The 26,295-nt window shown below is 36.5% G+C and overlaps 1 pseudogene; it reads right to left on the bottom strand.

Annotated features, from left to right (window-relative positions):
• LOC139044336 (centromere-associated protein E-like) overlaps positions 1-26,295 on the bottom strand; it is an 80,408-nt pseudogene that overhangs the window by 21,255 nt on the left and 32,858 nt on the right.

Below are 26,295 nucleotides of genomic sequence, written 5' to 3'. Positions count from 1 at the left end.
TCTTTCATCCTTTCCATCCCTATGAATCCTTCCCCCATAGTACTGTCACCCATCACATCTCATCAGGACAATTGTAACTGCCTCTTGTCTCTTCTTTCTGCCACCAGGCTTATCATCCCCTGCAGACTCATTTCTTCTTTGTCTGTAGTGAAGTCTCTACAATGGCAACCCGATCACATTACTGCCACCACTTAAAATAACTGTCCAGTGACCCCTCCTCATCTCTAAAATGAACTCTAAGCTTTACTGCTTGAGCCCAGCTTCCAGTCCAGTCTTGTCTTCAACTTGTTCTCCAGGACATTGTCCACTACTGCACTTCTCACCTGTTCAAATGTCTGCCTCACCCACTGGACTAGGAGAGATTTAGCGGTTGCTCATCTCTGTCTCCCCAGCACCCTGACACATTGTTAAGGCCAAAGGCAGAGCTCAGGTTTTGTTGAATGAGCAGGTCCTAGATGCACTGAGGATCCTGCACATGCTATTCTCAGACCCATGCCATCTTTAATTCAGTAGCAAATGTACTAATTAGCAAATACACCAACTCCCAAAGCAGGACTTAAATATACTGGTTTGTAACTGAAATTAATGGCAATATTTACAAAGATATTACTAAAACAGGTGGTACCTTGAGTTTCTTCATGACTCTGTGGAACTCCATGGAACATCTCTGGTTGACAGTGAGAAGTTTCTGAATCTGTCTGGTTTGTGGATGTGGAAGTGAGAGGTTTGCTTTTACTCTAATTGAAAGCTCTCTTTGGGTTTCAATTTCCCTCTCCAAGTCAAGGCAGAGTCCATTTAAGCACTCATAATGACTATCCATCTCTGTGTATCTCTTCAGAAGCTCCTAAAGGCAGTGAGAATTCATTCAATTTAATAATTCATTCTACTTTAACAATAAGTAGTCCTAGCTCTGGAATTGTAACAAAATTTATGCTTTAACACTTTCTATAGGGCAGAAATAAATTGAGACTTTTGTGTATAAAAAACAAAGAGAAAATGTTATTGTCGATTTTGGATTATAGAAATAATTATAATCATTGTGGAAATTTAAGAAGTTTAAACTGTAGGGGAGGAAGATATTTCCTCTACACGCTCTAGGTCCTTCTGGCTGGACAGCGAATTAAATTCACATGAGACAGAATAACAGGAGAAAATTAAACAAAGCTTTATAACATGTATACATGGGAGAGACCCAGGAAAACTGAGCAACTCACCAAAATGGCGGAAGCTCTCACCTTAAATATCATCTTCAGCTAAAGACAAAGGAGGATGTTGTGGGTAGGGGGAGTCAGTATGGGAGGTTACCAGACAAGTACAGTAAACAAGAGTAAGGTTATTATGCAGATTTAAGTCCTTGCCTTCCGCATTGATAAGAGTTTCTAGAGGTAAGGTCATCCCCCTTCTTCCTGGTACAGAGAGGGAGACATCTTTACAGATGGAGATTTCCCTTACAAATGGAAATGTCTCTTACAAAGGGTAACTTCTACTTTTCAGAGTTTCTCTCATGTCTGCAGTTTTTGAAAGTAACCAGCCCAAAATAATCTTCATGCCAAAGAGATATATCTTGGGGTGGCCAATTCTAATCCTCTATAAAACAGCTATAACAAAGAAAACCAGAAACAACCATTGTTATCATTTTGATACATTTTCTTTTAGTCTTCTAAACATCCATGATTTGAATGAACATTTACAAAGTTGGAAGAGAAATTTGCATGAATTCAATCTAGTATGTATTGTAGCTCAAGGCTGAATGCTAGCTTCTGTTGACAATAGGTGGTGTGAGTGAGCAGATAAAACTGATGAGGATCAAGGATGCCTCAGGGAGAAAAGCCCAAGGCTTCCTGGCCTACATACCAATCTATATCATCCTCACAGAAGCATGGGACATCCTGACCTCATTCAATCTGATTCTTACCCAAAGTTATAAGACCACCTGATAACCAGACTCCACCTGCACTGATACTTTTTTTACCTAATTTTTCCTTTGTCTTGTAAAGAAGCAACTCACATACTTATGCCTTATAAATTTAGCCCTACCCTCAACCCATGTTTGCAGCTCTTCACTGCCCATAGGTCCTGTCCCCATGCTACTCCATGCTACTTCCTGAATAAAAGAGCACTACTGCCAGACCTTGAGAGTCCAAGAAATGTTTCTTTCGACTCCTCAGCTCACTGAGCCAGCATCAAAACGAGTGACAACAAATCACATGACCTACGTTCTATTATCTGCCTAGAATCTGAGATTTCTCACCTTTTATCAGAGTTAGAGTTCAGGTTCTAGCCCTGTCACTTCCTGACTGGGGAAATCCTTGAGCCATTCTCCCAACTACAAAATGAAGACTACAATAATTTCCACAAAGTTTTCTAGGGAATTAAGTAAAATGTTAGATAATATCTAAATATAACCTATAAAATACATACAGACACTATAAATTAAAGGAAATAAAATTACATTTGTAGAAATGCTTCTATACCCAAGTTTTAAACTTAGACTTGGTTTCAAATCCTAATTTTACCAATTTACCAGCTGTGTGACCTTGGGCAATGACTAAACTTCCTCCTGGGCCTCAATTTCTTTGTTTATAAATGGAACAATAAACTCTGTCTCATGAGGTAAAGCACCCAGTCTAGTGCCTTGTGTATGGCAGACACCCATTAGGCCTAGGCCCAGCAGCTCAACTTTCTAGAGACCAGACAGGTGACAAGCTGGTCAGGGCACAGGTGGAAGAACACTTTACATTCAATCGGGTATTAACATATTTAGTTCAGGGTGCTAAACAATAGAGTAAGGGGCTTCTGACAATAATGAGCTCTCCTTTTAATAATTTAAGGAAAACCTAGATAGATGTTCATTAATCTGGGATGTTGGAGAGGGGATTCTTGCCTTTGGTCTTAGGAGGAATCACCTTATGGTTGGAGCAGCACTGTCTAGTCATTCATTTGTACTTTTAATAAATACATATTGAAGGCTGACTTCTGTCAGGACTGTGCTAAGTGATGCAGCCATAAACAACACACAGAAGTCTTTAGGGATCTTGTGTTCTAATAGGGGTGACAGTAAATCCTGTTGGCTTTACCCTCACTACATGTTCAGAATCCACACACTTCTCACTGCTTCCACTACTACCTCTCTGGGCCAAGCCATCACCATCTTCGCATGATTACTGAAATTAGTCTTTCAAATAGTCTTCCTGCTATCACTTAATTTTCAACACAACAATCAGAGCTATCCCTTTAAAATGTAAGTCAGACCATGTCTCTCTTGTGGTCAAAACTCTCCAGTGGATCCACATCTCGTTCAGAGTAAAACCCAAAGTCTTTTAAAAGCCCCACAGCCTGCTTCCTCCTGTTAACTCTGACCTCGTTTCTCATTAGCTTTCCCCCTTGTTGATGTTGCTGGAGCCCACTAGGCAGCTTCTGCTTCAGGAGCTCTGTCCTTGCTGTTCTCCCTGCCTGTTCTGCTCTCCACCAGATACCTGTATGTCTCAACCATTGACTCCTTTCAGGTATCTGCTGAAATACCACCTTTCCAGTGAAGCCTCAAAGTCATAAACCCTACTGTTTTTTTTCAAAGATTGGCACCTGAGCTAACATCTGTTGCCAATCTTTTTTATTCTTCTCCCCAAAGCCTCCCCAGTACATAATTGTATATTCTAGTTGTGAGTGCCTCTGGTTTTGCTATGTGGGATGCTGTCTCAGCGTGGCCTGACAAGCGGTGCCATGTCTGTGCCCAGGATCTGAACTGGGGAAACCCTGGGCTGCCGAAGCGGGAGCACAAACTTAACCACTTGGCCCCAGGGCCGGCCCCAAACCCCACTGTTTTGTTTGTGTATGTATGCATGTATGCACACACATATCTGTACTAGATTATGAAGTTTAGAAGAATACTGAGCATTATCTATTCATTCCATAGAGGTGCCTGTGACTCCACAGGCCTTTGGAAGGGCCCCAATATTTATTTGTAATTTGAACAGGGGCACTTACTTTTATCCTAAAGCACTTTTCTCTCAGGCTTTCTGTAAGGTGCTGTTTTCCATCACATAGCAACATTTTTTCATATTTTAATACCTCTTTGATGTTCTGTTGGTCCTGCTTGGATGGAAAGAAATAAACAAGGCTTCAGCTATAACTCCATTCATATATAATGTCTAATCATTTACTTTTTCAATTACACATTGTACATTATTTCAATAATGGAATCAAATATTATACTTGTAACACAAAAAAATGTAAAAAATGGTCAGAAAATGAATAATAGTATCATGAAGTCTTTTAGTGAGTAACCTCAACTCATTGGGGAAAAAAGTGGGAGAACCACATATTTTTTGGAGACAGAATCTGTTCCTGTAACCTTCATAGCTGCAAATTAGGTTTTAGATTTATCTCTGGTTCCTACTCTTCCAGATCTCTGCAGTAGAATAATTATTGCCAACTAAACATGCTAGCACGACTGTCTGTACTGTCCATGGTGCTCCAAGCTCCATTCATATATTCTTCCCAGCACCTTGGACCAGAAAATTCATACCCTGCCTACATTTTGTATTTCTGACTACAAGTACAAAACAAAACATTTTCTCCCATTTGTTTATCTTATTTACTGCAGTACCCAGAAGACTAATTGTTCAATGATTATTGGTTGAATGAATTAAATCTCTTTATAAATTTAGTTAGGGTCCACATAAATATGATTCCCAAGTGTCTGATGTTTCTATTGAGATTGCAAATGATACTGTTTTCCACTTTATTCTTTCTTCACTATTGAAATATGAGAATGAAAAAGATTTTTATAGATTTCATAAACTTTCTTATTGATCTGAAGTTTACATTACTTTTTAGAGGATTCAGTTCAATTTCTTTTTTTGTATTCATCTTGCCTTCTTCCCTTCTAATGTCACTAACAAGAGCCCACGTCTAACCCTATCAGGTAGAGATAGAGAGATGGGCTATTTAATCTTTTGTAAATCGAATCCTTCAACTATTTCTCCATTGAGAATAATGCTATTTCTTGGTTTAAAAACTCTTTTAAAATTTCATTAAAGAAAATAGTCTGCTTATTTAACAAATTTTTTCTTAAAAATAAAGAATTAAAATGGTATTTTCTGAAATAGATTTTAGCTTCTTTTAAAACTGTACTTGCCTGTTTGTGTGAAAAGTTATAGTAATAGTTTTCCCATTATCCTCCGTTTGTAGAAATTTCCCGGAAAAAAAAAGTAAAAACATTGCTACCCTTTTCAAAAAAGCTTGTTTCTTATAAATAGTTACTAGATAGGGGTAGATTCTGAACTCGCTCTAGCTATCATTTCTCTTAAGGTTTCTCTGAATTGGTCTCTTTCCATTTTTGAGAGACTTTTATGCTCCTTAGCTCATCTCTCTCCTCAGCTACAATTCTTATTTCTTCAAGGCTTTCATAAAGTTTCTTAGTCAAGTGTAAGTTATCCATTTCCACATTTTGCATAGATAAATTTTGGGCCTCAAACTGCTTCTTCAATCCTTCCGTTTCATTCATTTTTTAATGAGTTTTACTGACATCTTCTTTCACTTTAAGAAGTTGAAGCTCTTTTTTCTGAAGTTCTCGGATCTTGAGATAATTATAAAACAAGTTAGAATGCAAACAGAACTCCTTCAAGGACGGAAAATAGTCTATTTGTTACATACAAGCACATATCTATGTCTATATATCTATTTCTATCTCCTTGCTGAGTCTACAAATAATTTTGGACACAACTACTCCCAAAAGAATAAAACAACAATACCTTTTCCTGTAATTCATCTTTTGCCTTATTTAAATCCTTTTGAATATTTGAAATCTGGGTTGTCTTTTCTGAAACTCTCTCTCTGAATTTATCAATAGTTTCCTGGTGTTCTTTCAAATGCATACGAGCAATTTTCAGTTCTTGTTGTGTTTCCAGATCCTTTATTATTAGAAGAAATTGAGAAATATGATAATATAAAGGCACATTATCTTTTCTTAATGATGAACTAGTTAAAGTAAAAAAATGCATTCTCACAGTTAAAAACCACCAACACACCACCCCCAAATCAGAACAGTATGGAAGGATAGAGAGTACAGACCCTGTCCCTCACCTCGCCCATCCTAGTCCTGCTCCTTGTTGAACTGGCTGCTTGCTCTTCTCCTTTCAGACCCCTTGGACACCCTTCTAGATCAACGTCACAGAAAAAGTGTCCCATTCTTATGCTTAGTGTTCCCTTATACAGACAAACCCCACTTAGCCAGTGCCTTATGGCGGACACTTGGATTGCTTTTAGCTTTTGTTTACCACAAACAATGCTGCAGTGAATGCTGTTGTATTTCTGCCCAAATGTGTGAATATATTGGTTGGATAAATTCCTAGGAATGGAATTGCTGTAACAAACGTATATGCTGATAAATTTTTAATAAGATATTGTCAAACTGTCTCCCTAAAAGGCTATAACATTTACTTTTTCACCAACAGTATCATTTATTTAAAAGAGAAGGAAGCTTCTTGTATTAAAAATATGTGTGCTGGACAGGAAGAAAGAGTATAACTCACTCTAGCTATGGTTTCTTGTAGGTTTGCCTTCAGTTGGTCTCTCTCCAGTTTGAGTGCCTCTTCCACTTTTCTTAGATTATCTCTTTCTTTCATTACAGATTTCATTTCTTCAAGATTTTCATGAAGTTTCTGAGCCAAGTTTAAGTTTTCCGTTTCTATTTTATCCAGAGTTAAACTTTGGGCCTTGAATTGTTTCTTCAATCGCTCTATCTCGGACATTTTTTTCTGTGTCTCACTGACATCTTCTTTTAACTTAAAAAGCTGATGTTCATTTGCCTTAAGTTCTTGGATCTTATCAAGATAATCATAAAATAACATGTCAGGATACAGATGGTTTTTAAGACAAGTATAAAGAATAGTTTCTAAATTGATTAAGACAATAGGCTTCTAATGTCACTCATTAATATTCTGCATAATTCCACACAGAATTTATTTTCTTTTGAGATTATATACGTAAGTGTATATATAATATACACACAAGTGTATACATATGTACATATACACACAAGTGTACATATAGATACATATATATACTTGTGCATATATACACATGTATATAGATGCACTCATGTACATATACACATAAGTGCACTAATCTTAAGTGTATAGTTCAATTATTCTTGACATATGTTTACATCTATGTAATAACAACCCAGATTAAAATATAGAACATTTCTAGCACCCCAAAAAGTTCCTGTGTGCCCCCTTACTACAGCCAACCACTATCATGACCTTGGTCATCTTAGGTGACTTTGCCTGTTTTTGAACTTATAAACCACAAGGTGTAAATCCATTCTCCCAGTGAAAGGCATCTGAGTTGTTTTCAGTTTTTCACTATTATGATTAGAGCTGCTATGAACATTCTTGTACATATCTTTATGTGGAAGTATGCGTTCTTTTCTCTCAGGTACATACCTATAATCGCTGGGCCACAGGCATGTACATGTTCAGTGTCAGTAAACACTGCCAACGTGTCTTCCAATGTGGCTAAACTATTTCATATCCCCAGAGGATTATAGGCACAAATAAGTCAGACAGCCAATCAAATAACCCTCCCCTCCCCCCATACCTTTTCTTGTAATTTAGTGTTTGAATTTTCTAAATCCATCTGCATATTTGATATTTCATCTGTCTTCTCAGAAACAATCCCTCTGAGTTTATCAATAATTTCCTGGTGCTCCTTCAGATGCATGTGAGCAATTCTTAGTTCCTCTTGTTTTTCCAGATTCTTCATCATTAGAGAAATTTTGAGAACAGTGACATAATGTTAAAATGTTAGTATTTTTTTAATGAAAATAACATATTTTCTTAGTAAAAATAATAAAACTATTACTTCTTACTCTGTATTTTTGTTGTTAGAAAGTGATAAGCTTTTCCTCCCTGTCCCCACCTCCCACAGCCTGCTTCCACTTTCCAGAGGCAAACATGTTATATGTGCACTATTCTACAGCTTGCTTTTCCTCCTAAGAGTCATTCTGGGCTTTCCATATTAGGACGGTCAAATCTATTCCATTCTTTTATTAGGTGTTGCATAGTATTCTGACATATTGCTCTTGTTTACCCAGTTTCCTTCTGATGGACATTCAGATTGTATCCCATTTTTTATTACAAATTGCTACAATGAACAACACTGTGGTGTATATATGTGTATGTATATATATATATTTCTTTATCTTAACAATTGATTAAGTATACATGTAGGATAAAGTCTATGAAGAAAATATTGCTTACAGAATTTACAATTTTCAAGAACAATACCAAGTTACGTGCCTAAAAGTTTCTATCAGTTCACTCACACCAGCAGCACCATCATGTGAAAGCAGGGCTCACTGCTGTCAGCAAAGCCCACGCTTCCTCACGAGGGAGGGAAGGAGTATCGCTTACTGTAGCTTCCGTCTCTCGCAGGCTTTCCCTGAGCTGCTCTCGCTCCGTTCTGAGGGTTTCCTCCACTCTTCTGAGGCCATCTCTTTCCTTAGCAACAAGTTTTATTTCTTCAAGGTTCTCAAGATGTTTCTGAGTCAATTTGAACTTCTCTGTTTCTATAGTTTCCAGAGTTGAATTCTGGGCCTCTAATTGCTTCTTCAATTGCTCTGTTTGATGCATATTTTCCTTGAGATCATTTTTTGCCTTAAGAAGTTGATGTTCTTTCTCCTGAAGTTCTTGGATCTTGAGATAAGCATACAATAAATTATGATATAGATAGATTTGATAAAAAGCTAAATAATAGTTTCTAAATTAATAGGCAAATCTTTACTTGTCTCCAATTTTAGGCTAACTCATATCTTGTTTCTTTACACAAAAGACCTGATTCAAACTCTCAGCTACTCAGATAACAACTTTAAAAAAATACCTGTGCTTTTAAGGCAGTATTTGTGTTTTCTAAATGTATTTGCATATTTAATATTTCATCTGTCTTCTCTGAAACAACTTCTCTGAGTTTATCAATAGTTTCTTGGTGTTCTTTCAGATGCATGTGAGCAATTTTGAGTTCTTCTTGTTTTTCCAGGTCCTTTATTTTAGAGACAGAAAAACAGTACATTCAGAGTAATACAATTCAAACAGTATGTAGAAAGCTACAGGGTAAGAAGATTACCCTCCCTCCCTACTCCTCCCAGTCCTTATCCTCTAAGTTACTTTTAGGAGTCAATACATGCTAAATACACCACTCCACAACTCACCCTTGTCCCCAACAGGATGCTGCCAGATCAGTGCCGTGCTGCACCGCACCCTCTATCTGTTCCCGGATTCTACGGTCCAAATGTGCTGCACTATTTAATTAGGTTGCTACTAATGCACAGTTAGAATTTTTCCTATTTTTTTGTTAGCTTTATTTTGTTATTGCAACTTGCTGCCATGACTATCCTTCTACAAATATCCTTGACAATTGTGCTAATGTGTGCAGGATAAATAGCTACAACTGTACTTTTTGGGTCAACGAATAAACTCACAGAAATATTTGGAAGATATTACCAAATGTGCCCCCTCCAGCTTTCCCCAACGTTGGACCAATTTTACACTCCCACCAACCCTACTGCCCACGGCTCTTGTAGGACAAAATGTCCTATTTACTATATGGGGAAAGATGGTAACTCACTCTGGTTATGGTCTCTCTGAGGTTTTCCTTGAGCTGGTCTCTCTCTACTTTGAGGGTCTCCTCCACACTCCTAAGGTCATCTCTTTCTTTTGTAACACATCTCATTTCTTCAAGGTTTTCTTGGAGTCTCTGAGTTAACCTTACGTTCTCCATTTCTATATTTTCCAGAGTTGACTTTTGAGCCTCAGATTGCTTCTTCAAGTATTCCATTTCACACATTTTTTCCTGAATCTCACTGACAACTTTCATCTTAAGAAGCTGATATTCTTCTTCCTGAAGTTCTTGAATCTGAGAAAATCATAAAACAAGTTAGGACACAGGCAGAGATCTTTAGGAAAAAGACAATTGTTACTACATTAAGGTAATCACTTTTGAGGCCGCCCCCATGGCTGAGTGGGTAAGTTTGCATGCTCTGCTTCGGCAGCCCAGGGTTGCAGCAGTTCGGATCCTGGGCCCAGACATGGCACCACTCACCAAGCCATGCTGAGGTGGTGTCCCACAGAGCACAACCAGAAGGACCTACTACAACTAGAATATACAACGGTGTACTGGGGGGCTTTGGGGAGAAGGAGGAGGGAAAAAAAAGGAAAGAAGATTGACAATAGATGTTAGCTCAGGTGCCAATCTTTAAAAAAAAAAAAAAAAGGTAATCACTTTTACATTTTAGTCCACTGTATGTACTGTTTTCTTCCACAGGGATCTGAGGTACACTACAATCAGACATCATTCCCCAACTTAACAAAACAAGACCTACCTTTTCCTGTAATTCAGCATCTGAATTTTCTAAATCTCTCTGAATATTTGCTCCTTGATCTGTCTTCTCTGAAACATTCCTTGTACTAATGGTTTCTTGGTACTCCTTCAGAAGAACATAAGTAATTTTCAGTTCCTCTTTCATTTTTTGTCCCTTTATCATCAGAAGAAAATTAGTAAAACTTAATAGTGAACATCTTTGTCAGCACCTTAACCCCATTTTTATATCCAAAAAACGTTAGAAGAAGGAAACTTACTTCAGCTACAATTTCTTTAATGTTTTCTTTGAGTTGGTCTCTCTCCATTTGAAGGGCCTCTTGTACCCTTTTCAGTTCATCCCTTTCCTTCATTATAACTTTTATTTCTTCTTGACTTTCCTGAAGTCTCTCAGTCAACTCAAGCCTCTCGCCTTCTATACTTCGTAGGGACAACTCTTCAGCTTTGAGTTGCTCCTTTAATTGTTCCAGTTCACTCATTTTTTCCTGAGTCTCACTGTTTTCTTCGATGCTAATAAACTGTTCCTGTTCCTCATGAAACTCTTGGATCTTAAAATAATGATAAAATAAGTTAAGTAGCCAAAATACACACATACATAAAACATGTGTGTTTATGTGTGTGTGTGTGTGTGTGTGTGTCTGTGTGTATATAATATATATATTTTTTTGGGGGGGTAGATTAGCCCTGAGCTAACATCTGCCACCAATCCTCCTCTTTTTGCTGAGGAACACTGGCCCTGAGCTAACATCCATGCCCATCTTCCTCTACTTTATATGTGGGACACATGCCACAGAACATAACCGCTGAACCACCAGGCTGGCCTCTGTATGCATATATATATATTTTTTTTTAAAGGAAAAAACCCAGGATGCTTTCCACAACAATTGAGAATGTACACAGTAACCTGTGCAATTCAGTTAGGTACCTTCCTCAGGTTTTCTCCCACTGTTCCTTCACCCCCAATTTACCTTTTTCTGTAATTCTTCATTGTTTGTTTCTAATTCCTTTTGAGAGGTCGACAGTTCGGTTCCTCTCTCTGAAAGATTCTCTCTCAGCTTAGCAATAGTTTCCTCCTGTTCTTTCAGGTGACCACGAGCAAATCCAAGTTCCTCTTCACTTTCTAGGTGCTTTATTATTAAAGGAAATTGTAAGAAATGTATAGAAACACTATAACCACGACATTTTAACTCCTTTTTCCAAAGGTTTAGTTTTTAGGAAAATATTTGCTCCCAAACTATTTAAAAACCACACACATGGGGAAAAGGGTGAGACTTACTTTAGCCATTATTTCTCTGTTTCCTTTGAGTTGGTCACTTTCTGACAGAATAACTTCTTGCAGCCTCTGTTGGTCATCTCTCTCCTTGGCTACAGAGTTCATGTCATCGCGACTGTCCTGAAGTCTCTCAGACCACCTGAGCTTTTCCACCTCTGTTCTTAGTAGTGCTGACTCTCGGGCTTGGAGTTGCTCCTTCAATTGCTCCATCTCACTCACTATTTTCTTAGTCTCATTGTCTTCTTCTTTCATATTGCAGGACTCTTCTTGTTTGTCTTGAGCCTCTTGGATCTTAAGAGAATCACAACACAATTGATATCCAAAGATACTTTATTTTATTTTAGAGGAAAAGAAATCAGGATATTTTCTAAAACAATTAAGTCAGGATTCAATGGCTCATTTATAGAGCAATCTTTCTACTCTTCCATCATTCAGATATTTAACATTTATTTATTGAGGGCTCACTGTGTTATCAGTACCCTACTAGAGGCTGGAGATAAAATAGTAAATGAGACTTATACGATCTCTGCTTTTTTGAGACTTATACTTTAGGGAGAAAGACATTATGCCAAATCTTACCAAACAGATGTGCTGGGTTCTCCCAGGGTATTAAGAACAAACCTAACCCACTGTGAGTGGTGAGGAAGGACTTCCTAGGGGATGGAAATCTTCAGCTGAGATCTGAAGGATGAGAGCCATGGTTAGGCAAAGGAGGGTATGGAAATACTGCACGTAGGGAGACCAGAACATGTGAAAGCCATGAGATGAGGAAGAGCAGTAGACTGGAGTTGCAGGAATCTGAGCAGGAGGAGAGGGAGCTGAAATAAGGCCAGAGACCAGCCAGGTCTGTGATCCAGGGCCTCACAGGCCATATGAGGGATTCTGGTCTTCGTTTCAAGAGTAACAATAAGCTATTAAACGGCTTTAAGAAGAAAAGATCACTTGGGTTCCAAATGGGGAATGAATTAGAGAAGAATAAGAATGAATGTGGGGAACCAGTTAGGAGGAGATTGCAGAAAGCCAGGGAAAGAAAGAATAGTGGCTCAGATTCGGGTGTTGGCCATGTGGAGAGGAAAGAGGATTTCACACAAACACACCTTAAAATCAACAAGGTTTGGTCTTGGATTAGAGAGTGAGCAAGGAGGAACGGACACTAGTAGGGATGACAGCCAGACTTCTGACTGAAGCCTTGAGGAAGAAGGTAGCGCTTTACGAGATGTGGAGGAATAGATTTAAAGAAGGGTTGAAAATAGCTTTGTTCGCTTTATCCTTTCCTATAATTTAGCCTTGCTTTTTCTAAAAAATTTTGAATATTTAAGAAAATAGCTGTCTTCTCTGAAACATTTTCTCTCAGTTTCAATAGTTTCTTAGCATTTATGAGCAATTTTTAGTTGCTTTGTTTCCAATCACTTCATAATTAAGAGACATTTAAACAAAATTGGTAGTAACATAACTATAACACAAATGCCCCCTTTCCCAAAGACTTGATTCTTATAAAACACTTAAATAGGAGGAAAGGATGAAACTTACTTTAGCCAAAGCTTCTCTAAAGTCTTCTTTCAGCTGTTCCTGTTCAACTTGAAGAGCTTCTTTTACCATTTTAAGGTTATCTCTTTCCTCAGTTAGAGATTTTATTTCTTCAGGACTTTTGACGAGTTTCTCAGTCAGCCTGAGCCTTTCCGTTTCCGTGCTTGCCAGTGTTGTTGAATCCTTGGTTTTGGACTCATCTTTCACTAGCTCCAGTTCATCCATCGTTTCCTGAGTATCACTGACTTCTTCCACATTAAGAAGTAGCTCCTGTTCCTCATGAAGCACTGGGATCTTTTGAGATTCATAAAATACCAAAGTTATTATCTGGAGAGTATTATCATAACTTTTCTTTCCAGAGCAATGAAAGTGATCTTGAACCCTCATGGCCTATTACAATTACAAACTCCTATTTATTCATTTTCCTTTGATTCCTACTAAAGCTACTCATGACTGTTCTGCCAGTCATATTGTCATAGTTTTCTTTTTCTCCAGCTTACATCCAAAGTGAACTAATCCTTGCACTTTCCCAACAAATTGTTAATTCGGTCAGTTGCATGCTTCTCCATTTTTCTATACTAGTTTCCAAATGCTACAGGAGAAAAAAAGTCATAGTTGAACAGATTATATACCAATAAATGACTGGTTCTCATTCTCAAATGAGCTCCAATGCTACTTCTCAATTTTTTTATGCATAGATTGGTTCCCCTTTCCCATGATCATTAGTGATACCACATAAGTTTGCATGTCATATTTCTGCATTTAACATACTGGAATTGAAGGATTTTTTTTACTAGGGGAGAAAGAACAATGTCTTATTCAGAGCCATAGTCTCAATGTCTGGCACATAGGCTTTTAACAGGTTGGTCCAGTTATCCCAGTGTTTCATTTTCTCCATAGTATTTGTCATCATCTCAAGTGATCTCATTCAGTTGGTTGCTTATTTATCAGTTACCTCTTTCCACTACAGAGTAAGCTCCATGATCACAGAGATTTTGTCCACCTTGTTGCCATTTTACTTGTATAACCCAGGGATGTGTCTGCCACAGCAGATACTCAACAAATAATATCCAGTAAATCAATAAACCAGACTTCAGTCACTACTTACTGCTTATCTTTCCTTCAAAGGAGAAAGAAAGGAAGAAAAGACAAACCTCTTCTTCTAATTCAGTACTGGATTTTTCCAGGTTCTTCTGAATATTTATTATTTGAGCTGTCTTCTCAGAAACATTTCTTCTTAGTTCATCAATAGTTTCTTGGTGTTCTTTTAGATGCATGTGAGCAATTTTGAGTTCTTCTTTTGTTTCCAGACCCTTTATTAGCATGTGAAGTTTAAAGAATATTTTAACAACATCATCTCAACACTGCCCCCCTTCCCAATTGGCTCAGTTTTAAGGAAACACAACAGATGAAGAAAAGGGTCTAACTGACCTTAACTTCAATTCTTCTTATGTATTCTTTAAGTTTCTCTCTCTCTACTTCAAAGGACTCTTGTAATTTCTGTAGATCATTTCTTTCTTTGGTTATGGATTTTATGTCCTCATAATTTTCACGGAGTTTCTGAGCCAACTCTAGCCTCTCCATTTTCATACGTTCCAACGTTAATTCTCGGTTCCTTAATTCATTCTTTATATTCTCCACGTCATTCATCTTTTCCTGCATCTTACTCATCTCTTCTTGTACACTAAGAAGTTGTTGCTGTTTTTCTTGGAGTTGTTGGCTCTTAAGAAATAAAGTTTTTATTATTACCATTTTGCCATATTATCTTAAAATTCTTATGTAAAATGTACTTTGCCAAACTGAGAGAATCATTATCACAGCTCTGCACACTACCCTAGTGGAAACAGACAAGCAGCACTGAAAGTAAAGCAGCTTCTAGGCATAGTGTCTGTACTGGGCTGAAGAGGGTCCCACCCAAAATTCAAGTCTACCCAGAACCTCAATGTGATCCGATTTGGAAAGAGGGTTTTTGCAGATGTAATTAGTTAAGGATTGAGAAGATACCCTACTGGACTAGGGTTGGGCCCTAAATCCAATGAGAATGTCCTCATAAGAGACGGGAAAGGACGCACAGAGACACAGAGAAGATCCTGTGAAGATGGAGACAGAGATTGAAGTGATGCAGCTACAGAACAAGGACTATCGAAGACAGCGGGAGCCAAGGATAGCACGAGGCAAGGAAGGACTCTTCTCTAGAGCCTTCAGAAGAAGCATGGTCCTCCGACACCATGATTTTGGAATTCGAGAATCTAGAAATGTGACAGAATAAATTTCCATTGTTTTTATGCCAGCAAGTTTATGATAATTTGACACAGAAGTCCTAAGAAACTAACATAGTGTCACTTGGTTAATCAAGGAGGCAAAGTAAAAATGCGAAAAATTTAAAAAGAAAAGAGACTGACTAAATATATAGATGTACCTGGCAAATAAACTGTAATTCCTCATCTCTTAAAACCTTTTTGGATAATTTATTTTTAGTTCCAATAAGGTCTTTAGGGGATGGCCCACACAAACACTGAGGCATTAACTTTTACATAAGCCTATTGATATCACCTCTTTGGGAGGAGTATGAAATAGACAGGAGGTTTTAGTAAATTCAATTAGGTTATAGTGAAAGGGATGAGAATTAAGAGAACATATATTAGGAAAAAAACATTCCACAGAAGCACAATGGAAACACTACGCTATTTATAATGCATGTAGCACTGTTCTTAGGATAAACAGAAAGATATCAGTGGGTCCATTTTAGAATTACTAGAGCAGTACAATTGTTCTAACAGTCTTAGCTCTTACACAATTATATTACAACAGCACCTTACTTCTAAAAAAGAAATAATTCAGGAACTTGCAAACATCTAAGAGATGGTAATAGTGACAAATCTTAGAGTTTAGAGAATGACTAATATAGCTCTATATAAGGGCAGGAGCTTTGTTTTACTGACTAATGTATATCAAGTGCCCAGAACAGTGCCTGGCCCACGGTAATGCTCAATAAATATTTGATGAATGAATGAATACATCATGAGTAGTTTAGATGAACCAAGGCCCCCTCTCATTGAAAGACTCTAGGATAATATAATACACACAAAAGAGGTTAGCTAAGATCCTAGTGTGAGTTCAAACTGTCCAAAATATTAGCATTGAGAGCTGTTCATTTGGGAGGTACATTCTATTTCTGGAATTTAGGTCTATTAGAACCAAAATTTACCACCAAAAAAAAAAGTTTAGTCAGGAAATATGGCCAGGAAGATAACTTTAAAAATTCACCTTTTCCTTTAGCTTTTCTTCAACTTCTGCCAGTTTCTCACAGGTCCTAGAAAGCTCTTTCTCTTTCTTTATGGTACAGTTCTTTTCTTGTGCAACTATCTCTTGTTGCTTTTTAAGTTCACCTCTAAGAATTCTTAATTCTTCCTGGTTTTCAATGGTCTAGAATTTTTAAAAAGTTGAGATTAAATGACACTAGCTTACATTTAGGAAATCAGGTAAAAATCAGCATTTACCTCAGCCTGAAAATGGAGAAATCATGGCAAACTATATTGGAAAAGACTAACTTAAAAAGAAAGTGAGTCTATTTTGATCATGTAAATGCCAAGAATCTGCTTTCTTATGCTGTTTCTTTATTGCTCAACTTACATTCCTACCACGAGAATTAGAACTGGATTTAGTATTCCATCATAAGAGGTTTGCTTGTTTTCTACCCTGAAGCCAAAAGAGACTGTTTCTAAGCTTTCATCGATAGACGATGAGACTGCAGGTTATAGGCTTTTCATATGCTGGGATGGCTTTGATTTTGAGCAAGCTCAAAACAGCAGCCGTCCTTTGCTAGCATGAATTGGACTAATCTTAGTTATTATGCTTAAAGAGTGACATTCTCAAGTATCAAGACCAAAAAACATTACAAGACAGATACCAAGAAGAAAATACAACTTTTGTCTGTACTCTTATTTACATTCAGCTCTTTGACCAAACAGACAATCCTAAGAAACATGGAAAATTACACAAAAGGTCAGGGTCTACTGTGATCCATAGCAAACTTCTGAAAATATTAATTTCAATCTATTACACATTAGATTGCCCCCACATATAGAAACAAAAACTAAAGTAGGTTTGAAAATATTGGCAAACATTAACAACAATTAAACATGAAATTTAAGAAAAATTACAACAGCATAAATAAAATAGAAACACTTAGGAACCAATTAACAAAATATGTCCAAGATCTGTACATTGAAATCTATACAACACATCACTGAGAGAACAGTTTATAGAAAGATACACAATAAGCACATAAAAAGATGCTCAACATCTTTAGTCATTAGGGAAAGGCAAATCAAAACAAGGTTACACCCAATAGAAATGGCTAAAATTAAAAACACCAATAATATGAAGTGTTGGTGGGGATGTGGAGCCATCAGAATTCTCTTAATGTGCTGATGAGAATGTAAAACGGTGCAACTATACTTTGGAAATCAGCCTAGTAAATTCTTACCAAGCTAAACATACATCTCCCTATGACCCAGCTATTTCACTTAGATCCACACTCTAGAGAAATAAAAAATATATGTTCATAAAAACATTTGTATGAGAATGTTTATAGCAGCTTTATTCAAAATACCCAAATAGTAGAGATAACTCAAATTTCCATCAATATAGGAGAAAGGCTAAACAAATTGTGGCCTATTCATACACTGGAAGACTACCAAGCAGTAAAAAGGAGTGTAGAAAGAAGTGAGACAAAAGAGCACATGCAGTGTGATTCTATTTGTGTGAAGTTCTAGAAGAGACAGTGAGCTGAGGTGGAAAACATCAGGACAGTGACTATGTGGGGCAGAGGATGAGATCAGGATTGCCTGGGTGGAGGTGGGAGGGAACTTGCTGGGGTGGAGAGAACACAAGTAGAGACATTTGTCAAAAGTCATCACACTGGACACTCACATCAGATACATTTATTGCATGTAAATTATACCTCAATAAAGTTGTAAAAATCTAAAACATACAAAGACAAAAACACATTGCTGAATCTCACCATTCCAATACTGTCCCTCAGGTCAGTCTTCAGTTGCTCCTTTTCTGCAGTAACCCTCTCTAACATTTGTCGCAGTGCTGTTTTCTCCTGTATTAAAGAAAATATCTTTCTCTGTTGTTCAGTTAGCTCATTATCAACATCTGCAATCAGCACTTGGGTTTTTTTGGCTTCCAAACTCTGCTTTTTATCTATGCCAACCATCTAAAATATTAATACATTAGAGAAGAATTTCTTAGTAACAGTTTTAATAATAAAAATAGCCAAACTTCTATTACTTATTATGTACCAGGCACTATTTTCACATAGTGACACATTTAATCTTCCCCATAACCTTACAAGGTAGGCACTATTACTATCTCCGTTTGACAGGCAAGGAAACTGAATCCCAGAGAGTGTAGGTCACTTGCCCAAGGTCACTCAGAGAAGTTATCAGGCTTTGAATCCAAGTGGTCTGGTTCCAGAGCTCGTGCTCTTGTGCCTGTTCACTGGTAAGAGCTATGTGGACAGCTATAGATAATTCACAACTATCTTCATGTATGATGGGTTAACCTGACTTTATGAAGGAGTAAGCCAGCTTAAACTCTCCCTCTTTATTTCTTTCCTTCAAAAGCTGGAAACCATAACTTATGCCCTACTACTAACAAATCTTTATTTTCAGAGTTTTATTATAGATAAGAGGGCAAAAGAGTTTAGTTAGAAACATATTTCATATTATAGTAGCATAATTCACCTTTTCATATTTTTCATATACTGCTTGAGAAAAGCATGTTATATAAATCCATTTATCCATAAATAAGTCTTAACCAAAGGTAACCTGATACATGGACTCCTTGGTAAAAGGAGACAAAGATTGATGTTACCAGTATGAAATTAGGGTATCACCATATAATCCTATACTAGCCCAGTAAAAACACTCAGCTGAATATTGGTCACAGATGTTTAAAAAGTTTTTGTAATAATCTATATTTAATTAGAAAAAAAAGAACAAGAAAAAAAATCATCCAATGACACCAACTTCACACAACCACTATTAGAATTTGGGAATATTTCCTTCCAGAGTTTCTTCTATTAAAAGAATTTTTTTAACATTGCAATTATGACTACTTTACATATAAGATCCTTTTTAGTTTTTCTTTCCCACTTAGATTAGATGATATGCATTTTCCCATGCTGTTACATAATCTCCAAATTATAATTTTTAGTAGTTGCTCAATTCTCTAGAGTGGATACAGACAAACCATATTTCATTTGGTTAGCCCCTTCTTTTTGGCAATCTGCATGAGCTTCTACAAGGATGAGCAGAGAGCTAACTACAACTACAGGAGAAATTAAGGCAGGAACACAGAGTCTTTGGGATTAGTCAGTCAGCTACTATAATTCAGAATCTTGCATCTTTACTCCTAAATATGGAAATGTACACAAAACAAAGCAGATTGAGACAAAGTGCAAAACTGAACTCAGCCTAGAAAGTATTCCAGCTACCATGGTTATGAGCAAATCTAATAGGTCTAATTATTAAATAAGGAAAAAAATTGTGTCCTTTATATGAGAATAAGCCTACTAATCACAAAGTTTAAAATTTCTGTTGAGACACACTAGAGAAACTCATTTCCAGAGAGAGACACATCAAGCAGGATTGAAAATGGGCACTCCTAGAGGCTTCATGATAGACCTACTAGGCTATCATAGGCTGCCCTCTGGTGCTCTGATAAACAGATTTATCTGGAAATCTCTAGACCCACTGCTTTATCCTCATGGGTGATTCCAGCATGAACACGATTTCACAAGACCAAGCTCACCTCAGCATTGCATCCCAGATTTCAGAAACCCTGATGAACAGAATGGCCCAGGAGAATTTCCAGTTAGACCCTTTTATCAACACAAATGATTCCAGCATGAACTTAATACCACAGACTGGCTGGTCCGGTGAGTGTAACTCTCCTTTTCCCTCACTCCGCCTCTACTGCTCCTTCTCATGGGGCCCTGTGACTGCATTTTGCATTTGTTTAAAAGCGGCTACTGACTGTGCATTTATTTTCAAAAAACTATTGAAAAACCTTTCCCCTTATAAAAGTGGAAGTCATAAATTTTAAATCAAGGTCAAGTGCCTTTGGCCCATAGTTGACCCAAAATATAGATAAACTGAGAATACAAGATACAGAGCAAGTGAAAATGCTTTCTAGGAAAGAATGACTGAAGCATAGGGAGAGAGGAAGAGAAAGCTCCTTTTCCAAGGCAGGAATATTGTACCCCAGAGTAAATGGGAAAAAAGAAGCTCATTATATAGAGTAATAGTATATAAAGGTATATAGAGGTTTCTTTACATAAGTTGGATCTTACTGAATTGTTCTTTAGTATGTATCTGTTTTTATTTAATAATGTATCCTGGAAATTTTCCAATTGTAGATAATGTCTACTTTAAAGAAATTCCATGACTATACAAAACTCTATTACATTTCTATACATTAACAATAAACAATTAAAAAAGGAAATAGAGAAAACAATCCATTTACAAAAGCATCAAAAAGAATAAAATATTAAGGAATAAACTTAACCAAGATGGCAAAGGCTTGTACAATGAAAACTACAAAATGTATCTGAAATACATTAAAGACACAAATAAATGGAAAGACGTCTCATGTTCACAGATTGGAAGACTTAATATTGTTAAGAAGTCAATGCTACCCAAAGCGATCTACAAATTTAATGCAATCCCTATAAAATCCTAATAGTGTTTTGCAGAAATAGAAAAATCCACCCTGAAATTCATATGGAATCTCAAGGGACTCCAAACAGGCAAAACAATCTTGAAAAAAGAACAGAGCTGAGGGTCTCACACACCCTGATTTCAAAACTTACTACAAAGTTATAGTAATCAAAACAGCTCAGTACTGGCATAAAGACAGATATATAGACCAATGAAATAGAAAACAGAGCCCAGAAATAAACCTTTGCATATGGTCAAATGATCTTTAACAAGGATGTCAAGACCATTCAATCATAAAGGATGGTATCTTCAACAAATGGTGTTGGGAAAACTGGATATCTCATGCAGAAGAAAGAAGTTGGGCCCTTACTTTACATCATATAAAAAAGTTAACTCAAAGTAGATCAAAGACCTAACCATAAGAACTAAAACTGTAAGATGCTTAGAAGAAAACATGGGAGAAAAACTTCATAAAGTGGATCTTGCCAATGATTTCTTGGATATGACACCAAAAGCACAGACAACAAAAGCAAAAAGAGATAAACTGGACTACATAAAAACTACAAATTTCTGTGCACCAAAGGACACAATCAACAGAGTGAAAAGGCAACCTAGGAATGGGAGAAAATATATGCAAGTCACACAATTGATAAAGGGTTAATATCCAGACTATATAAAGAATGTCTAAAATTCAACAACAAAAACCAAACAATCCAATTTAAAAATGAGTAAAGACTTGAACAGACATTTCTGTAAAGATATACAAATAGCCTACAAGCACATGAAAAGATGCTCAACATTACTAGTCATTAGGGAAATGCAAATAAAAACCACAATGAGATATCATCTCACACTTATTAGGATAGCTACTGTGAAAAAAGGAGAAAATAATACGTGTTGGTGAGAACTTGGAGAAATTGGAACCCTTATGCACTGCTGGTGGGAATGTAAAATGGTACAGCCATGATGGAAAACAGTATGACAGTTCCTCAAAAGATAAAAAACATGATCCAGTAAATCTGACATCCAAAAGAATTGAAAGCAGGGTCTCAGAGAGATATTTGTACACCATGTTCATAGCAGCATTATTCCCAACAGCAAAAAGGTGAAAGCAATCTTCAGTGCCCATTAATGGGTGAATGGTTAAACAAAATGTAGTATATACATACAATGGAATATTATTCAGCCCTAAAAAGGAAGGAATTTCTGATGTATGCTGCAACATAGAGGAACCTTGAGGACACTATGCTAAATGAAATAAGCCAGTCAAAAAAAGACAACATACTGCATGATTCCGCTTATGTGAGGTACCTAGAGTAGCCAAATTAAGAGAGATAGAAAGTGGAAAAGTGGTTGCTAGGGGCTAGAGGAGGGAGGGAATGAGGAATTGTTTAGTGGGTATAGAGTTTCAGCTTCACAAGATAAAAAGAATTCTGGAGATTGGTGGCACAACAACGTGAACGTACCTAACACTACTGAACTGTTTGCTTAAAAATGATAAAGATGGTAAATTTTATGCTATGTATATTTTACCACAATTAAAGATACAAAACAAACAAAAATAAATTTATACATATATATATATATATATATATGAATGACTACTACTCCAAGCTATGGATGTATGAAAGATTATTTCACCATTCTCCTATTGGTGAACGTTTTAAATTCCCAGTAGTAATTATTCTGGATTAAATAGTATTAAGTATAATAACAATGAAAAATAGTATAAAAAATTCTGACATATAAAAGGCATTTTTGAAAAGTAGAAATGCATTGTAAATAAATCAGTTATATAAAATTACAGGCAATCCCGTTATGGACTGAATTATGTCCTCCCAAAATCCACATGTTGAAGCTCTAAGCCCCAAAATGACTGTATTTGGAGAGAGGGCCTTTAAGGAGAGTAATTAGGGTTAAATGAGATCATATGGCTGGGGCCCTAACCCCATAGAACTGGTGTCCACTCCAGAAGCAGAAGAGAACCAGAGCTCTCTCGGCTCACACACAGAAGGGCCATGTGAGGAGAGGTGCCATCTGCATGATAGGAAGAGGGCTCACAAGAAACTGAATTTTCTAGCTCCTTAACCTTGGACCTCTAGCTTCTACAACTGGGAAAAAGTAAATTTCTGTTGTTTAAGCTACTTAGTCTATGATATTTTGTGATGGCAGACTAATATACCTCCCTTTTAAAAAATCATCATTAGCATCCTAGCCTTTCTTGTATATAATTAAATAACAAAGCAGCTCTTCTCCCCAGGTTTCAGGACAAAACGAACCATGCTGCCTAGAATAAGCTGAGATTTAAGCACAGCACAGCTCTAGAAACAGACATGAACACGACACACACATCGATAGTGAACTCTCAACTAGTACACAAAATCTGATATAAAACAAATATTTTACCCATAAGTAATAATAAGCACTCAATCTTTCTTACATTCTTAGAATTCAGAGGGGCTTTTAAAGATGTTTAAAATACACCAGGCCTCGGAAAATATCAGCTCAAAGTTTGAACTAACATTTTTGCCTTTTCCTTTTCCAACTGATTGTAAGCAGTTATATCTGAAGTTATTTCAAAGACACTAGGGCTAATCTTGTAAACTGTTGTTAGTTATTCACTGTGAATAATCAATAAGATTGAGGTCACCATTATGTACTTAAGTGTCTGAAGTTAAGGAGAAAGCTCACATATAGTATATGAAAACTCGAACAGAAATACCCTTTACCTTTTCCTGAAATTCATCCGAATTTTCTCCTATGTTTTCCTCTATACGCAAATTCCTGGAAGTTTCCTCAGAAATTTTCATTTTCAGTGTGTTAACTGTTTCTTGGTGTTGTTTTAAAGACTCAAGAGCATTTCGTAATTGTTCTTGGGTATCTATGTTCTTTGTCAGAGAAAGGGAACACAATTTCAATTAGAATAATGTGAAACAATGAAAATAACTTTATAGTTACTGCTTGATCATAAATAATAACTGATGGCTCCTGAACGTCTTGAAGAGGCTCTGAGTTTTCAGTTTACTCTGTCAAAGCCTCACCATGGTCACGGTGTCCTGAATGTCACTTCTGAGCTGGTCCCTCTCAATCTGCAGGCTCTCTTGGAGCTGTTTCAGGCCATCTTTTTCTTGGGTTAAGGTTCTTACTTCTGCTAAGGTTTGTTGAAGTTTCTCAGTAATCAGTGCTTTCTCCCTTTCGACAGTTTGCAGCCTAGAATCTCTACTTTCTAATTGTTGCTTCAGCTCTTTCACTTCATTTAACCTTTCTTGACTCTCAGCTGTTTTCTGCTGAAGTTCCTGGGTTTTGTAAGAAAGCTTTAAAATAAGAAAAAGTTACTGTGAGAAGCAGAGCATTCTGTGGCATCTATATAGAAGCCAAACCCCAGAAAACTAAAGACCATTTCCATAGAGGGTGTGTTGTACCAACCTCCATGTTCAAAGCATCCAAGCTTAAACCAAGTGTTTGAGCTTCTTTAGAGAGATTTCCTATGTTCTGACTCATTCTTGCATTCTCCTCAAGGACCATCTTATACTTTTGCTCAGTTTCAACATGTTGATTTTTAAAATCTTGGAATTCTTGATCAGTTCTTTTATAATTCAACTGGCTAGCTGCTAGGTCACTTTTAGTTTTCCCAACTTCTTCAAGTAAATCTTGAATTCTACTCTCTTTATGAACTACTTCAGAAAACAATTTGTCTTTTTCTGATGTTATTTTACAGAGCTCTTCAGATTTGTCATTTATCTACGGAAAAGAAATAAAATTTAGCTATGTTAGCAATATAAGATCCACTACAGCAGTTATCAGGAAAAGAAAAGCTTTATCTGCAAAAAAGAAAAAAGACATTGAAATTAAGCACAGATTTGACTGAGGAAAGGTAATATTTTTATTGTCACATCTTTATAACAATATATTATCCTGCTTAACTTTACCATCAAAGTTTTGTTTGGGTTCTAGTAAGGATTGAGTGGAGAAGAAACACTTAATTAGGATGTCTTTATTTCCTTATCTATCATTCTAAAGTGTTTTCTAACTTTATGGTGTTTCAGGCATCTTATGGTTTTTCTTAGAATTTGACTTATTATTTTCTTTCTAAAGGCTTTGAATGCAGCTCAGATTTCCAAAAACTTAATCCATGAATAATTTAAATTTTAAATAACTTAAATTGAAACTATTATTTAAGTAATTAATTTAAACCAACAACATCCAGCTTATAAATAGTTTAATCATTGTGAAAGATAAAGGAGAAGGAAGTGGGAAAAAGAGAGGAGAGCCAAAGTTGAGACAAAGGAGAGGGAGCGAGACAGTAGAGCTCTTGTAACCACAGGCTCAGGGTAGGAGGCAGGTCTGTGTAACTCAGCTTTTAGATCCATAACTATGTGTTGGGCTAAAAAACAGCATGTACTTTAAAGAGTTTTTAGGATGACTAAATAACGTTGCTAAAGTTGTTTAGCATGATGCTCACCATGTAGTAAGTACTCAAATTCTTGTCCTTTTTATTTCTTTCAGAAAGGCAGAAAAAGGAAAGGCTGGCAGAAGGTTTCCGGAATTGCTCACTAGGCTGCAATATTTACGTCAACCTCTAAAACTTCATCAATGCCACCCTCTTTACCTCCTTACTCTCCTTTATTCAACATAGTGATATGACCACAGCAACAGCACCAAAAAAGATAAAGACTAAGGGTGGGCCATCAATCTCTGTTGAAAAGCACTACATCTGAGGACTATAGAAATGGCCCCTACATGGATCTCATTACTAAGTATACTGTTACATATTCTTTGAAAATGTTCCTAACAAGCAGGGTCAAATGTTTACAGTCTCTTCACTGTTACTTTAAAACAAACTATGGCAAAATATTTAAGGCAATATTGCAAGGGTTTTTATTTCAAAGTAAGAGTTATTTGCTTAAAAACATATTTACCTCTTTCCTTAGCATTTCTACTTCTGAGGGTAAAGATTTCAACTCTGAGAGCAAATTAACTTCTTTATGCAAAGCTTCATTTTCTTCAACTTCTTTATTCAGTTCTTTCTGGAGATCAGTAATCTTTCTTCCTGATTCCAAATTACAGAGCAAATCTAGGATATTTTTGGTAAATTAAACAGTTTGCAGTTATTGGGACAATTTAAATTACATACAAACTTAGATTACTTAATCAGATTATATAAAATTTATTAAAGAAAGAACCAGTGTTGGTCAACAGGTAATCCAATTGTTAAAAGTTCTTGAATCGCCTTTTTCAAGATCGGGTCCAATTCATTTGAAAAATAATTCTTAAACCTTTATAATTTGAAGTCCATGGAAACACTTATAAATACTGACACCAAATGATATTGAAATTTAATATTAGGCTACTTACAAACATCAGAGAACAATGGACTTTTAATCA

Source organism: Equus asinus, unplaced genomic scaffold, assembly GCF_041296235.1.
Source record: "Equus asinus isolate D_3611 breed Donkey unplaced genomic scaffold, EquAss-T2T_v2 contig_803, whole genome shotgun sequence".
Taxonomy (NCBI): Eukaryota; Metazoa; Chordata; class Mammalia; order Perissodactyla; family Equidae; genus Equus; species Equus asinus.
Note: the sequence above shows the minus strand (reverse complement) of the source record. Positions and strands in the feature narration are given on the sequence as shown.